The following is a 6,033-nucleotide window of genomic DNA, read 5'->3' on the forward strand; positions in this document are numbered from 1 at the left end:
CTAGTACCATTTTGTTGGTGTCTAAGGGCAAAGGCAATTGGAAGCCCAAAGGTAAGGGTAAGACCCAAGCCAAAGGAAAGGGCAAGACTCATGCATTGAAACCTAAAGGTGGGGTTGTTAAGGAAGGAACCTGCTTCCACTGCAGTAAGACCGAACACTGGAAGAGGAACTGCAGGGTGTACCTAGAGGAACTGAAAAGGAAGAGAAGTGAGACTTCTGCCTCAGGTATATATGTTATAGAAGTCAACTTATCTATTTCTTCTTCATGGGTATTAGATACACTTGCGGAATCTTAACAAAAACTACTTAGCGAATTATTCGGCTCGACCACTCTATAGTGATATCCAAAGGGTAGTACAGTTGTTATTATCCAGCCTTTCAGATACACAGGGGTTGTGGTGTTTTGAGGGGTGGGCGGGGTGACCATGTTGCATACACGTGCATTCTGCATATGATGCACGGTGCATCTTTTGGAGATATATCTACATTTGCTTGTGATTGTTGAACATGTTTGAGATATGATTATTGCATATGATTGTCATGTTTCATACATGTTTATTTATCATACATGTATATCTTGTCAGTTATGTTGCTCAGGTGTTACAAGTAGATCTGTTGCTGATCCTTAGTGGGTTTACTGATCACTATATCATATGTGTTAATTCCAGATTGAGTATGTACATCTATTATGTCAGTTATGGTTATGTGCATTTATTATGCTAGTTATGACTATATGCATTGTTTATGTCGTATATGACCATATTCTTTATTATCTACTAAGACTGTATACTTTGATTTCCATATTTTATATAGATCATGCATTATATTGTCTATTACCTGCTGAGTGACCCATTCACCACCTCATATGTACTTTTATGTTTTCAAGTAGCATGTAGATGACTGTGGTGTAGCTTGGAGTATCTGTCTGCCAGTCCCACGTCACACCCGAGGATGATTTCTTATTTTGTTTCCTGTTTCACTTGCATTACGAATTTATGGACTTGACATTGTATAACTTGACTTTGTTTTGGGAGTTTTGCTATATAGTGTCTTGGATTTGCTTTATTGTGGTTGTGTAAAACCTAACCAGCTAGCAGTCTGTCGTGTTTGGTTTATGAGTTTTCCTTTTGTCTTCCACTATGTTTTTAGTATAGTTGTGTGAGTTATTTATTATACAACTGTATGGTTATATTTTTTTTGTTCCAGCCGTGTGAGCTATGTATATAACTGTGTTGTTATATATGTTCCAGTCTTGTGGATTGTTGATTATTACTTGTGCATCCTGTGGCCTTGTATCTAAGTTTCATTGTTACATTATAAGGGAGATGCTGTCCATTTTTTAGATAAAGATTTCTTTGGAGTGTGACATAATTAAAAATAATAATAGGGATAAAAATAGTATTGAATATGTGATTTAGTAATTTTTAAATTAGGGTACGTAATTTACCTTGTGCGATTAGATAATTTACCATAAATAAGCTGTTGAGGATGAAACTAATGAGATAATTTTCAATTGAAGAATATTTTAAAATTAATTATTTTCATTATATTGTTGATCACGATATTTTTTTACTTAAAAATAATTTCTAACTGTTTAAGATATATAAGGATAATTTTGATTTTTTTATACCGATAGAAAAAATATAATTGCTTGGTAATATTTTTTTAAAAGAAAAATATTTGAATTTTTAAGACTTTGTAAAATGTGATATATTATATGACATTGATGATTTAGATTTATTTATAGAATTAAAATTTTTCTAAAAAATAATTAATTTAGAATTTAAAATAGTCCTTGATATTAAATCTTATAAAAAATAAATTATTTTCATGCATGAATAACTTATAAATTACTATTTACAATACCTGTTAGTATAGTTTTAATTTTTTAAAAATTAAAATTAATAAAATCTTATTTATTAGAAAGATTAAATAATTTAATAATTTTATCAATTTTTTTATTATCAAAATTTGGATATAGAATTTAAGTAGTAACTTTGCATTAAAAAAATCAAAAAATTAAATTTTATATAAAAAAATACTTTTTAAAAATTAATATTTATTTTAAAAAAATAATAAGCCCCTAAATATTTTTTTCCTAACTAGAGCCTCAAAATTATTGAGATTATCCTGTTTTTTCGGACTTTCAATGCAAAAAAAAACCTCCTAATTTTTAAGATTTTTATTGTTTTTTTTATGTTTCCAAGATTTCCAAAGCCAAAAAGTTTTTATTATAATATTATAATAAATGGTAATTATGCTCATATAGACACCCTTTAGAGTTTGTCCTTATATTATATGAAGAAAGGTAAATTACTGAGTCAGTTTATTAGTCTAGCTCTAAATGACTAGAGATAAAAGGAGTTTTTTTTCTGAGATTAGGTGTCTGTCAAAAATTAATCCTTATCTAATTATAATAAATTTATTATCCTCTAACTAATTAAATACTCTATGGGGACAACCAAAAAAACTTTTATGCTTTTTAGGACTTCGGACAATTAATTATTTATTTTTTTAGAAACATGTCATGTGGCAAATTGTACGATGAGATTGTTGATTTCTTTACCACACCATTAATAGGACAATGATTTCTTTTTAGCAACCAAATTCAATGTCCATCACCTAGAGTCATTGAGTTTGCAAGGAGTAATGATATAGCAAAAGTATTAGCTGTGATCGAATTTACAATTGATTCCAATCAACAAGAATTTAACATACAATTCATATTAGGCTTGTAATTATCATAATTCTTATTGTCATCATAATTCTAAGAACACATACAATAATTAATATTATCATATAATTTATGACACTGTGTACAACTAGTAAACAACTTGTATATATAAGCTTGTTTGGCTTCAACAAAAATCAGAACAAATTATTTCTCACTTTTTCCCCCTTTTATTTATACAATGATAAATAAAATATAAGATATCAAATATTACATAAACACACAACAATATAAGATATCAAATAGTACATGATTGTAGCACTAGTATCATCAAATAGGGATAGGATGAACAAGTAGAAAAAAGATGCTTTCCTTCATCGAGGTATTAGGTTCTGTGAATGCGTCGACATGCTTGTATACAAATTCTGTAGTTTGCGCAGAGTGAAATGATATTTCAATTACTTCCCTCGACAATCCAGTTGCAGTAAGGAGCTCCTCGTTGATAATCTTCCATGCATCTTCAACAAAGCCTAGGAGCTTCTCGCATGCAACATCTTTTGATGTTCCATATTCCTTCATATAGCAATCTACCGTTGAGGCAACATGTGCCCTCTTTTGTTCTCGCTTCATCCGAAAAAAAAAAAAAAAAAACTATCAACCATTTATATATGAACTTGCATATGTTCTAGATTTCCTTTTGGGATTATGAATTCACAAAAAAAAAAAAAAATCAATCTCTAAGTTATGCATGGCTGCTTTATTATGTACCTCCTTCGAAGTTATGTCATTAGTGATACGAACAATTGTTGCACAAGCTTCTATGATCTTAGGAAAGCTTGCGAACCATTCAAATGCATCCTTTGTGGCCACTGCCTCCTCCATGCCACTCAAAAATGCGCAATAAAAGTAGACAAATCCCACACTTATGATTGAAACACGCATGTGCTCTTCTAACTTGGGCACATACTCATCATCCCTCCATTGGCATTCCTTGAAGTAATTTTGAGCTAGAATTTTCCACTGCACATAGTTAATTGACAGATAATAAGAGTTGGTTATATATACACACACACAAAGTGAAAATAAATGTAGCCGGATAGCATAGACATACTTGTTCCTTGAGGTACAATATTCGAAACTTCTCCTCCGGTGCAAGTTCATTTTCAAATTCTTGAAAAATGCTCAACATTTTAAGAAAGAAATCCCTCAAGTATTCTGGTAATTGAATTACTGCGTTAGGGCTCCACCTGCATGAATAAAAGCTTGTTGGCTGATCTTAAAAAAATTAAATAAAACATGACTTTATTATAGATGTCGATCATGCCTTTGGATTGCATCCGTAAGTAATCGACTTTCTTCTAGTGTGCTGTAGCTATCATATAAGTCATCCAAGACAGTAGCAACCATAAGTAGCTTAGTCGCTATCAGTCGAGCACGAGAACAACTGGCTTCATGACGTATCACCATGAACCAACAGTAAGTTTCCACCAGTCGTTCTCGAGCAAAATTTAGGTGCATAATGTCTAAGTTCAGATTCTTCCACCACCTGCATGTAAGGTGCTGGTCAGTCAAACGTACATCAAAATATTTGACTAGTTCATTGGACGCCCAAAACTTACATGCATAGTTTCTTGAGCTCCTCCTGGTGGAGACATTGTAATATGTTGAAGTCCAATTTTGCAAGCTCAAGTATTGTTTCATTTCGAGTCGGATCATCTTGGTAAATGGAGATGTAGCATCTTGTGAAAAGTCCTTTCATGCTTGGTTGAATAGGTGTCTTGAGAGTGAGAGACACTAGCTTTGCAAATATTGGATTTAGATCTTTTAACAAAGATGTAAGATTATCTTTAGTAAAAGAAATGGCTTCGTCGAGTATAGTCTCTTTTTTAGTTCCAAAGTAAGCCGCATTATATAAGCTCAGGAGTCCCTTAGCATCATCTTTTAGTTCTTCCATAAATTTTCCCTCCTTATCCTTGTACTTTTTAAATATATCTGCGAATTAAACAATATAGATATATATTATGCAATAAATATATGAATAATATATCATCTAGCAAGGTCTCTAAATATATAAGAATGGAACATTGCTTAAATACCTGAAGAAATGTTGAATCCTTTTTGCCTAAGCAGTCGAAAATGAAGAGCAACCTCATAGAGCCCTTATTTGCTCATGTCAACATCCTTGAGATGGTCTAAAGCTCTGTCTATTTCCTCCGTGAAATGGTAATCAACTCCAAGAAGTTGAATTGTCTCAATTAGATTCATGGTTTGTAGGACGCCAGTGGACACGTTTTGGAACATGCTCCTTACTTCATTCTTGAGTTCTTCAGCTCTTTCGTTCATCGATGCCTCAGACTACATCATGGATGCATGGGAAAATTGATATATTAACTATATATATAGTGAACTATATATATATTGATCGATAACCGTATATAATGCAATACTAATTAATATGCTATGTTTTCTGAATGATGCATCCAAAGCATTGAAACGATATATACAAACAAGCATGATGTGTATAGATAGATACCTGTGAATCTGTGATTTCTGATTTGTAATAAAGTAGTCACCCCAAAAGCTGGGATCGAAGCCTGCAACCTGCCGATCAACAACCACGTCTTCCAAAACCTTGACTGATGGAGTATCAGCAAGCTCCATGACTTGCATATGATTTTGAAAAGCTTAAAGAGCCATCTGTGTGTTGTCTGATTTTATAGATGATTTCTAGTCTTAATTCCCAATGAAAATTGAATTTTATAAAAGGAGTGGTCGCAAGGAAAGGAAACAAGGGAGATTTTCTTTATTTTATAACTATAAAATAAATGCTCCTATTTTGTTTTTTTATGAAAGTATGCGCTATCTCTAAACATGTTTAACACATGTATATTATTTTTTGAAGGTGACGGTGAATTTACCATTGTACTAAAATCTATTAATTATTTATGGGAGCAAAAGTGAAACCTGACTCTTTTATGACGGCCATACTCTTTGGATTTGAATATATTACGAACTGATTTGTTCTAACTATTTAATAATCTATTCAATAATGAGTTGTGGTAAAGAGAGACACAATGATGATAAAATATAATAAATAGTTGGTGGATTCCAAGAAAATGAGGATTCAAATCTTGGTAAATTATATTTAATAAGTTTAAATTAGTTGTGATGTTGTTGAAAGTCAAAAGATAGAGGAAAGAAATAATAATTTTTTTATTAATTTTATTATTAAAATCAATAGACTTATTTATATAAATTGTCTAAAATAATAATGAAAATATTAAATAAGACATACAATCATAATAATTATAAACATAGTAATATAATAAACTTGGAAATATTATTTTTCCTATTCGATTCAT

The 6,033-nt window shown here is 31.3% G+C and overlaps 1 pseudogene; it reads right to left on the reverse strand.

The window, feature by feature from the left end:
• Nucleotides 1-2,979: 2,979 nt before the first annotated feature.
• LOC121969627 lies at nucleotides 2,980-5,360 on the reverse strand (annotated as a pseudogene).
• Between the last annotated feature and the right edge of the window lie 673 nt (nucleotides 5,361-6,033).

The sequence above is a fragment of the Zingiber officinale genome, chromosome 4A (assembly GCF_018446385.1).
Source record: "Zingiber officinale cultivar Zhangliang chromosome 4A, Zo_v1.1, whole genome shotgun sequence".
Lineage (NCBI taxonomy): Eukaryota > Viridiplantae > Streptophyta > Magnoliopsida > Zingiberales > Zingiberaceae > Zingiber > Zingiber officinale.